Source organism: Lactuca saligna, chromosome 2, assembly GCF_052625555.1.
Source record: "Lactuca saligna cultivar CGN05327 chromosome 2, ASM5262555v1, whole genome shotgun sequence".
Lineage (NCBI taxonomy): Eukaryota > Viridiplantae > Streptophyta > Magnoliopsida > Asterales > Asteraceae > Lactuca > Lactuca saligna.
Genome location: NC_136418.1, coordinates 51,577,104 through 51,589,140, shown reverse-complemented (window position 1 = coordinate 51,589,140; position 12,037 = coordinate 51,577,104).

Below are 12,037 nucleotides of genomic sequence, written 5' to 3'. Positions count from 1 at the left end.
TCCATCAAAGGAAAAGTGACGGTCATCCTCAAGCAGATATCCTAGATAGATGAACTCATAGACTTGTGGCTCAAAGTGTCGGCCACCACATTGACCTTCCCAGTAAGATACAAGATCTAGGAATCATAATCCTTCACCACATCTACGATCTCGGTTGCCGCATATTTAGATTTGCCTCGTCCATCGGATACCTCAAACTTTTTTGGTCAGTGTAGATAGTACAGTGAATCCCATACAAATAGTGTCTCCAAATCTTGTGGGAAAAAACCATAGCCCCCAGCTCCAAATCATGTATAGGGTAGTTTGCCTCATGAGGTTTCCGCTACCTCGAAGTGTAAGCAATCATGTGACCCCTCTACATAAGAACCACTCCCAACCCCGAAATAGAGGCGCCACAATAAACCACGAAATCATCCAAACCCTCAAGGAGCGCATGAATCGGGGCGTCACACAATCTTTGCCTCAGAGTCTCGAAAGCCAACTGTTGATCAGGCCCCTACCGAAAGGTCACATTTTTCTTTGTCAATTGGGTTAAAGGAACTGTAAATTTGGAGAAATCCTGGATAAATCTTCGATAATACCCTATGATACCCATTAAACTCTGAATCTCATATGTGGTTTGAGGAACCTCCTATCGCATCACGACCTCGACCTTGGCCAGGTCAGCTAAGATACCCTCCTGGTTGACAATGTGCCCCAAGAACTACACCTTGCTCAACCAACCTCACATTTAGAGAATTTGGTATAAAGCCTCTCCCTCCTTAGGGACTCTAGAAACTCTCACAAATGTTCCTTGTGCTGCTCCTTAGTCTTGTGGTAGACTAGAATATCATCAATGAATACAATCACAAACCGATCTAGCATCGGTCTATAGACTCAGTTCATGAGATCCATGAATGTTTTCGGTGCATTGGTGAGCCCGAATGGCATCACCACGAACTCGTAATAACAATAACGAGTCCTGAAGGTTGTCTTCTGAGCATCCTCATCCCAGACCCTCATCTGATGGTAGCCAGATCGCAAATCAATCGTGGAAACCCAAGATGCACCTTGAAGGTGGTCAAAAAAATTGGCAATCCTCGGGAGTGGGTAACGATTCTTCACTGTTATCTTGTTCAACTCCCGGTAGTCAATGCACATCCTATGTGAACCATCCTTCTTCTTCACAAATAGAATCGGTGCTCCCCACGGTGAACTGCTCAGACGAATAAAATCCATGTCTAACAGTTCTTAAAGCTACATAAACAACTAGTGCATCCTAGGCGGTGTCGGGCGATACAGTGCCTTGACTATCAGAGCCGCACCAGGAACCATATCAATCCAAAACTTAACCTGCCTCTCGGGAGGTACTCCCTACAAATCCTCAAGAGATACATCTGGGAAGTCTCGAACAATGGGTGCCCCACACAACTCCAACGTTCCCTTAACTTGTGTGTCTGTAGCACAAGTTAGGAACCCAGAACAACCATGTCGCAGAGATCTCCTGGCCCTTGTGTCACACCCCAAAACCGATAACGGCGGAATACGTTTCGGGGTGGAGGATGTCATGTACAGTATCATCACAATTGCATAATAGTAAAAACAAGGAACATACAACCATTTCATTTACATGGTGAGTTTAATTAAAAGTGTGTTTTGTAAAGTTTCAATAGACACCAAAATTATAACAAAAATAAGATATGGATCTTGTATGCTCCATCTTCTCCAAAATGATGCACCTGTACCTGTCTATCTTTGACCTGAGGATACAAGTTATTTTGAAAACGAGTATTAGCATAAAGCTGGTGAGTTCATAAGAATTTAGTGTGGTTCATGTATAAAATGTGTTAGAACATATAGTGTAAAAAGTTGCAATTTACTTTTATAAGTAGTAGAAAAACCCCAGAAAATCTTGTATTTTCCATAAAGTACATCGTAAGTGAAAACCCTTAAGTTGCATGTAAGTTTTATCATTGAAAACTATTTGTTGTAAAAGAATAGTAATAAATCTCTAGTATGTAGTGTAGGTAAAGAAAAGTTATCCCTGATGACAGTAATAGTGGTGCGAACTTCCATTAGTAATAGATACATATTTACTTCGGGATATTAGGCTAGACTTTAGCCTTAGTGTTTTAGTGTGGATATAGTGTACTCCTTTTATGTGACCAATAGTGAGAGAAATAGAGGGTCTGATGACCTTCCCGGTCATCCGTAGCGTAGTGAAGTAGTGCCATCCCTGGGCCTACTCGGCTCAGACTGAAATTAACAGTCAGGATATAATAGTGTCTGCCTCGTATAGATCTATACATGTAGCGTCGCCTTCCCTCCGGAAAGCCCTGGTCACAGTATGTAAGCACGTAGAGTGTCTTGTAGAGGGTTACTGTGTTATACTCTGGATTAGTGCATTCTCTTGTAATATAGTGTAGTAATCTTTTGTATAGTTCCTAGAGTGTTCTCTTATTCATGTATCATCTTGTAATAGTAAGAATTATAGAGTGTATAGTAGTAGTAGTAACGTGTAGTAGTAGTGTTAACTATACCTATATGATAGAGATATCGAATGAGATGAAAATGTTCATATCTAACATCAATATACATGATATATAACTAAGAAATCAACGACAGTCGGACGGATAACCAATACCCTAAGCCCACATCAAACAAGAACAAGAAATAAGGCGAGCTATCGGTCCTAAGTCCTTCAAGTCTTACTTATATAAATATATTAGTGTCGATAAATTTTATAAACAATGTAATTTAATAAAATCTTAACAAAAAGAATGCATTTAGAAAATAGTTTATTTTTCCAAAGTAGTTTTAAAAGAGTAGAATTCTTTTATAAAGCATAGTGATAAATCAAATGTGATTTGAACTACGGATAGCGAATCACATGTGATTGATTTCCATAAAATGTACATTTGACTTGTACCCCCCCCCCCTAAAACGTGTAAAAACAGTGAAAAGGTTCATTAAGGGGTATGAATTCACCTGGAATCGGGTAAATTGGGTAAATCATGCCAAAGTGTCGGTTGAGTGTTTGGTGTCAATTAAGGATTTGTACACCTTTTAAGACCCTATTAACATATGAGATATATGTTTTACAAGTAATTAGTCACTTATACTTTTATTAAAAACATTTACATGTCCTAAATTGATTTGAGGTCTTATGGATTGGAAGTGGTTCTCGGGAATCATACAAGACCAAAAGGAGGTATCTAAGGGGTCCATGAGCTTACTCCCTTGGAGTTTACGGCCCAAAGGCCACTCCTTGGGAGTTTATGGCCGTAAGACCCATGTCTTGTCCATGAACTCTTGTATACTCCCCAAACTTTGATTTTAAGGTCCATATTTCAATCCCAACAATTTCTAGTCAAAGTATAGGACCATTTAGGGGGCTTAAACCCTCATTTGACAAGGTTTGGGGGAGTTTACGGTCTAAGATTATGCTTGGGCCATAAACTCTAACTTACCCCTCAAAACACGATATTTAATTGTCCCAAACTCGAAATGGAATTTCCCTAAGTCATATCTCAAGTCTAAACATGCTTTGGAAGGGTTTTTGGGGCATTTTTGCAGGGTGTTTACGGCCTAAGCATGTGCTTGGGCCATAAACCCTCTTTTATGCCCTCAAAATTATTGTTTTGATGCTTAAACACTCCTAGATAATTTCCCCAACTAGTATCTAAGCTCAAAGGAAGGACAATCAGGACTTTCGACACCCTTTTAGGTGTTTACGGCCTAAGGAGATTCTTAAGCTGTAAACTCCTTTTTCATGCTCTTTTCACGTGATTTTTGAGCTATTGAAACAATAATGAATCTTTAGAATAAGTTAGGGTTGAAGATCTCACGTTTAAGAGCCGGAAATTACGATTTTTGGAGTCGGAACGAGCTAGAGAGAGAAAGTAGTGAGAGAGAGGAGTTTGAGTGGTAAAAAGCTTCTAAGTGGTGTTACACTTTCTTTATATAGGTCTCGGGTGTTGCACCCGGTATACGACTACTCGATGCTAAAGCTTAACGGGGTTAAACTTTTTACCCGGGTTAATTGGTTGAATAATATAACTTTATTCCATTAAATGTAAATAACATTAACGAGTTATATTTAATTTACTATGATAATGATCACATGAAATATAAATAAATAAATAAATATTTATTTATTTGACAACTCCAAATTACGGAACTTTTATAAGATGACATATTACGTTATCGGAAACGGAATTATATATAACGAATTAAACGTTGGGTTGTCACGTCATCCCCCCGTTAGGGGAATTTCGTCCCGAAATTTAGAATTCAAACAGTCAAGTTATTATAGTACTACTAAGCGAAGAGACGGGGATATTTGAGTTTCATTTGATCCTCGCGCTCCCAAGTAAATTCTGGTCCCCGCTTGGCGTTCCACCGAACCTTCACAATTAAGATGCGGCTTTTTTTCGTTCGTTTTACTTCTCGATCCATAATCTCTACAGGCTCTTCCTCGAAGTTGAGGCACTCGTTGACCTCGATCTCGTCAAGCGGAATCACAAGAGTCTCATTGGACAGGCATTTCTTCAAATTTGAGATGTGGAAGGTAGGATGTATGTTACTTAGCTCGTGGGGTAGGTTGAGTTTGTAAGCTACAGGGCCGATTCTAGCGAGAATCTCAAAAGGCCCTATGTACCTTGGGTTCAGCTTTCCACGCTTTCCGAAGCATATAGTGCCCTTCTAGGGTGAGGCCTTCAAAAGGACTCGGTCTCCCACCTGGAATTCCAAGGGTTTTCTTCGTTTGTCAGCGTAGCTTTTCTGTCGATCCCTAGCGGCTTTCAATCGTTCGCAAATCTGTACAATCTTCTCGGTCGTTTCTCGAATGATCTCCGGACCCGTGAGAGCGCTTTCAGGAACTCGTCCTTTACCTAACTGAGTGTCACCCACCTCAGCCCAACACAAAGGATATCTGCACTTCCGGCCGTAGAGGGCTTCGAATGGAGCTGCCTTGATGCTGGTATGATAACTATTGATGTAGGAAAACTCCACAAGGGGTAAGTGTGTATCCCACGATTTACCGAAGTCAATCACACAAGCTCGCAGCATATCTTTTAAGGTTTGGATCATCCTTTCACTTTGCCTGTCAGTCTGCGGATGGTAGGCTGTACTCATATCCAGACTCGTCCCTAGTGCCTTTTGTAGTGATTGCCAAAATCTCGAGGTAAACCTACTATCTCTATCTGAGATAATAGATATAGGGACGCCATGCAGCCGTAATATTTCCTTAATGTATGTTCTTGTGAGTTTCTCCATCTTGTCCGTTTCCTTGATGGGTAGGAAGTGTGCAGACTTGGTCAATCTGTCGACGATGACCGAAATGGTATCCAACCCACCCGTTGTCTTGGGCAGCTTGGTTATGAAATCTATATTGATCTGCTCCCACTTCCATTTCGGTATCTCCGGTTGTTGGAGGAGACCTGATGGCTTCTGGTATTCAACCTTGACCTTCGCGCAAGTAAGGCACTTACTCAGGAAGGTAGCAATTTCTGCTTTCATGTTAGGCCACTAGTATAGCTTTTTGAGATCCAGATACATCTTATCCGAGCCTGGGTGGACGGAGTATCGAGTGTTGTGTGCTTCCTTCATGACCAAATCTCTGAAACCTCTGTGGCGTGGAGTCCAGATTCGGTCTATGAGATAGTAGGCTCCGTCACCCTTGACCTCCAAACTCTTATCCATTCCACGCAGGGATTCTCCCGTCACATTCTCAGGCTTTAAGGCTTCAAGCTGAGCCTCCTTGATCTGTGCGGATAGATGCGAACAGATAGTCATTGTTAACGACTTGGTTCTTTGACCAGAATACTCTTTTCTACTTAGGGCGTCGGCTACCATGTTGGCTTTTCCTGGGTGGTAATGAATTTCACAGTCGTAATCGTTGAGTAGCTCAACCCACCAGCGTTGTCTCATGTTGAGCTCTTTCGTGTTCAATATGTGCTGGAGGCTTTTATGACCAGTGTACACTATGCTCTTCGTGTCGTACAAGTAATGTCTCCAGATTTTTAGTGCGAAGACGACCGCCCCCAACTCGAGGTCGTGAGTGGTATAGTTTACCTCGTGTGTCTTTAGCTGTCTTGAGGCATAGGCGATGACCTTATCTCGTTGCATCATGATACAACCGAGCCCCTGATTCGATGCATCGCAGTATACAACAAAATCTTCTATTCCTTCGGGAAGGGATAATACTGGTGCGGTGCATAGGGCTCGCTTCAGAGTCTGTAATGCCTTCTCCTTCTTCTCTTCCCAATCGAGTGTTACGCCCTTTTATGTCAACATGGTGAGAGGTTTCGCAATCCGAGATAAGTTTTGGATGAATCTGCGATAGTAGCCAGCGATGCCTAGAAATTGACGAATTTCTGTAGGCGTCTTCGGTGCTGACCAGTTCTCAATAGCTTTAATTTTGGAGGGATCCACGTGGATTCCTTCTTCACTGATCACATGTCCTAAGAATTCAACTCTTCGGATCCAAAATTCGCACTTAGAGAACTTCGCATATAACTTCTCAGATCGTAGAGTTTCCAGGACTCGTCGTAGATGATCCCTGTGTTCTTCCTCGCTCCGAGAGTAAACGAGTATATCATCTATAACGACGATGACGAAATGATCTAAATATGGATGACACACCCTATTCATCAAGTCCATGAATACTGCGGGTGTGTTAGTCAGTCCAAAGGGCATTACTACGAACTCGAAATGTCCATAACGAGTTCGAAAGGCTGTCTTCGGAACATCCTCCTCAAGCACCCGTAACTGGTGACACTCGGACCTAAGATCAATCTTGGAGAAGTAACTCGCCCCTTGTAGTTGGTCGAATAGGTCATCGATACGAGGGAGAGGGTAGCAATTTTTGACCGTGAGTTTGTTGAGTTCCCTATAATCGATGCACATACGGAACGATCCGTCCTTCTTCTTTATGAACAAGACCGGAGCTCCCAAAGGTGAGAAGCTCGGTCTTATAAAGCCCTTGCTGAGCAGCTCGTTAAGTTGACCAGATAATTCTTGCATCTCGGCAGGCGCTAAACAATAGGGCGACTTAGCTACGGGGGAAGCTCCTGGGACTAAGTCGATTCTGAACTCAACCTGACGTTTCGGAGGTAGACCTGGAAGATCCTCTGGAAAGACATCAGGGAAATCGCATACAACGGGGATGTCTTTTGGATCTTTCACTTTCTGACTTGTGTCGACGATGTGAGCAAGGAAGGCATGATATTCTTTACGCAAGTATTTCTGGGCCTGAATACTAGAGATGATACGAAGGCTCGTACCAGGTTTATCTCCATAGATCAATAGAGTTTTGTGATTCGGAAGATTCAGGCGAATGGCTTTGTCGAAGCATAGGATATCGGCACGATGAAGGCTCAACCAGTCCATACCAACAATGACATAGAAACTCTTGATTGAGACTGGTATGAGGTCGATTGCAAATGAGTGATCGCCTAACGCGAGGGTACAACCTATGTAGATTTCGTTAGAGCTTTCGGTCTTCCCATTAGCCATTTCTACGATGAATGTTTCTTTTAGTGGTTGCGGGGATTGTTTAAGTAAGTGTTTAAAGTTTTGGTTTATGAAGCTTCTTTCTGCACCACTATCGAATAAGACACAGGCATAAGATTGTTGAGAAGAAACGTACCCGTGATTACTGTGGGATCTGCTACTGCCTCGTTGTGACCAATAATGAGTAGTCTTCCAGTTCCCCCCGCATTCACAGCCTTCGGACAGTTATTCTTGAAATGACCAGCTTCACCGCAGCCATAACAAGTCTGGGTCACTCCCGAGCCGGGAACTTGTGAGATAGGTTTGGGTGGGGCCCTGCAAAATCGGACAGTATGGCCCTTCCGACCGCAGTTGGAACACTGCAATTCACGGTAGGGGCCGTTGTGGTGGAAAGGGCACTTGGGACACTTGGGCAGGTTCCCAACATAAGCTTTTGTCGGTGCAGGAGTGGCTGGAGTGGTGGCAGCATGGACCGCCACAATTTGCTGATCCTTGGAGGAGGTTTGAGTGTTCTTGCCTTTCTTCTTATCCCAACGCTTTCTCTTTTTGTCAACTGAATCGGGTGGTGCAACGGCAGTTGTGGTTGCTATTGCTAGAGTGGAAGAGACTTCATGATTGATTAGACTCTGGGCCAATTCTTTGGCACTGTCAAAAGTGGTAGGGCGTGATGCTAAAACATTTCCTCGATATGGGGGCATTAAACCCCAAATGTATCATTCAATCTTCTTGCTTTCAGATGGGATCATATTGGGAGACATAGCCGCCAAGTCGCAGAACCTGGCCGTGTAAGCTGTTATTCATGGGTTTTGAGCATTCTAACACTTCCTAAGTGTACATGCAACCCTAATAACCTTGGATCTATGTTTGTCTAATTATCATGCAAAGTTGAATTCCAAGGCTATATTCCTATCTAGCATACATGGGGAACAATTTTAACTTGAATAATAGATAGAATAACTTACCTTGTTGTTGCTTGTGTTCCTTGAAACCTTGTGAGCCTAGCACCCCAAGTGTGATGCCTCAAATGCTTCACACAACACCAAATGCTCTTGGAAAAACTTATGAGAAAACACACACTTCTTGAAATCGGACAAGCCCTCTTGTTTCCTTAGTTTCGCCGATTTTGGTGGAGAATATGATTCTTATATAGTGTTGACACATCTAGGGTTACACCATGTAAACCCTAATGCGTCATGACTCTTCATTTCCATAACCCATGGGTTTTTAACTCCCATGGAGCATCCATGGAGCATCCTACGGGTAGAACCCAACTTGATAATCTATGGAGCCTCTTAGCCCACTATACAAGATATGGATGATTTACATAATCAACCCATATATTTAATTAGTTCTCTCTTGACCACTTAATTAATTCTAAATTAATTATTGATCAAACTAATCAAATAATATTATTAATATATTAGAACTTATAATATATTAATAATCTCCAAGTGTTATTTCTCTCATTTAGTATATCCAATTGCATGGTGCCATACAACCCAAATGGACCATGCCGGGTCGGGTCAAGTACATACCAGAAATAGTTATGGACTTAGACACCTTATCCAACAGTCTCTCACTTGGATAAGTCTAATAACTATTACTGCAAGTATGACTTCAGGAACCGATCGACAATCGTAGCTCTTTTCAAGGTTTCTCGGAACTGAGAAGATGATGGTACGCCGTTTAAGATAAGTGATCATATAATCCTCTGTTCTAGATATCAGTCGGACAAATACATGGAACAATGTCTTACTTATTGTCCAACAGTTTGTTTCCCGATTTCCGATTTGTTTGACAAAGAACTTAATTGAACACATCAACTTAGTTCTGACCGGGCCCGGTACATGGGTCAAAACAAAATCATCGAGGGGCCCAGATATCAGCTTCTAATCCAAGAAGGAACAGATAAACTTCGACTCATATGTTTGTTCTACCACTCATTGAATTACACACAAGAGCATGATTTATAACATCGAGTTACCAATGCGTTTTCGTACAATCAATGTATAACCAACTTGTAAGTAACAAATCATATCTCTAGGTTTGAAGACTTATACAATATTACCGTCTCACGATCACTCGAGATAGAATTCCATGAAGTGATTCCAGTGAGCGTGGGTTGGATCCAATGCTCAAAACTTATGAGCACTCATGATTGCTCTAGCCTTGTCCAAGACCTCTACAACCAAACATGACAGTCTTGATTCATACCTACTTCCGACATATGACTGACTGTGGAGGTTTGAATACTATGTTATACCAAACAAAAATTATTCTGGAAGTCAAAACATGCAAAAGAAATATAGTAAACGATCGACAAGAGATAGCAACACTTTACTCATAAATAAAACATTTTTTATTCATCATCAAATGTCAATTACACTTTACAAATTTTGAGGTTATCTAACTACTAAAGCTAATATCATCCTTCAGCCCTATGCTCCGAGCATGCTGAAGATGCTTAACCCGAGTCAGTCCCTTTGTGAGGGGATCTGCCGGATTCTCATCTGATGATACCCTCTTTGCCACGAGGAGTCCTTCTTTGATTCGATGTCTGATGAAATGGTATTTTCTGTCGATGTGTCTGGATCTCCCGTGATCCCTTGGTTCCTTGGCTAAGGCAACAGCACTTTCACTATCACAGAAAATTTCCATTGGCTCTTTAATAGTTGGTACAACTCCAAGGTCTCCAATGAAGTTCTTCAGCCATATCGCCTCCTTTTCCGCCTCGCTAGCTACAATATACTCTGATTCACAAGTAGAATCTGCCACTGTCTCTTGCTTGGAACTCTTCCAAGAAATTGCTCCTCCATTTAGGGTAAAGACCCAGCCCGACTGAGAGCGGAAATTATCCCTATCAGTCTGGAAGCTAGCATCACTATACCCTACTACTCTCAAGTCATCACTCCCACCGAGGGTAAGGACCCAGTCCTTAGTCCTTCGTAGGTACTTGAGAATATTCTTTACCGCAGTCCAGTGTGCCTTGCCAGGGTTCCCCTGAAACCTGCTAACCATGCTCAAGGCAAAGGCTACATCAGGTCGAGTACACGTTATAGCATACATGATCGAACCTACAGCCAAAGCATAAGGTACTAGACTCATTTCTGCTATCTCAGCCTCAGTGCTAGGGCTTTGTGTCTTACTCAATTTGGCGTTACTCTGGATGGGCAACTCTCCTTTCTTGGAGTCCTGCATGCTGAATCTCTTCAGCACTTTATCCAAGTAGGTACTCTGACTAAGTCCAATTAGTCTTTTACTCCGATCTCTCAAGATCCTTATCCCTAAAATATAGGCAGCTTCACCGAGGTTCTTCATAGCGAAACACTTCTCAAGCCAGGACTTTACTTCCTGCAGGGTTGGAATGTCGTTTCCTATGAGTAGTATGTCATCCACATACAATACCAAAAAGCTAACTATACTCCCACTAGCCTTGACATACACACAAGATTCATCTTCACTCCTAGAAAAGACAAATTCCTTGACCTTTTCATCAAAGCAAAGATTCCATCTGCGAGGTGCTTGCTTTAATCCATAGATGGATTTCTCAAGCTTACACACTCTATTAGGGTACTTACTGCTGACAAAACCCTCTGGCTGACTCATGTAAACATCTTCAGCCAATTTTCCATTAAGGAAATCGGTTTTGACATCCATCTGCCATATTTCATAGTCATGAAATGCAGCTATGGCTAACAGAACCCAAATAGACTTAATCTTGGCTACCGGAGAAAAGGTCTCATCATAATCCACTCCAGGAATTTGAGAGAAGCCCTTTGCAACCAGTCTAGCCTTATAAGTGTGTACTTTACCATCCATGTTGGTCTTCTTCTTGAAGACCCATTTGCACCCCACTGTCTTACGACCTGGTACATTTTCAACCAAGTTCCAAACTTGATTGTCATACATGGATTGTATCTCGCTATCCATAGCCTCTTTCCATTTAGCAGACTCGGGGCCTGCCATGGCTTCCTCGTAGCTGTTAGGGTCATCTTGACTTACTAGTGTCTCATCACTAATAAGTGTCTCACCTTCCGCAGTAATATGGAATCCATAGTAATGCTCAGGTGCACTCTTAACTCTCGTGGAACGCCTCAGAGGTACAGATTCGTCAATTGGCTCAACAGGAGTTTCCTCCTCAAGTTGAAGGATAGAGTTTGAAGTTCCTTCACCACTTGACTCTTGAATTTCTTCAAGATCAATTTGCCTCCCACTGTCTCCTTGGCTTATAAACTCTCTTTCTCGAAAGACTCCTCTTCTTGCTACAAAGACCACATTATCACTAGGTCTGTAGAAGAGGTAACCAAAGGATTGTTGTGGGTGGCCGATGAAAATACACCTCTCGCTTCGAGGTTCGAGCTTATCATGAATCTCGCGTCTCACGAAAGCCTCGCAACCCCAAATCTTGATGTGGTCTAGTTTAGGTACTTTACCAGTCCACATCTTGTGAGGAGTTTTGGCAACTTTCTTTGTAGGGACTAGATTAAGAATATGGGCGACAGTCTCTAAGGCATACCCCCAGAATGAGATTGGTAGCGAAGCT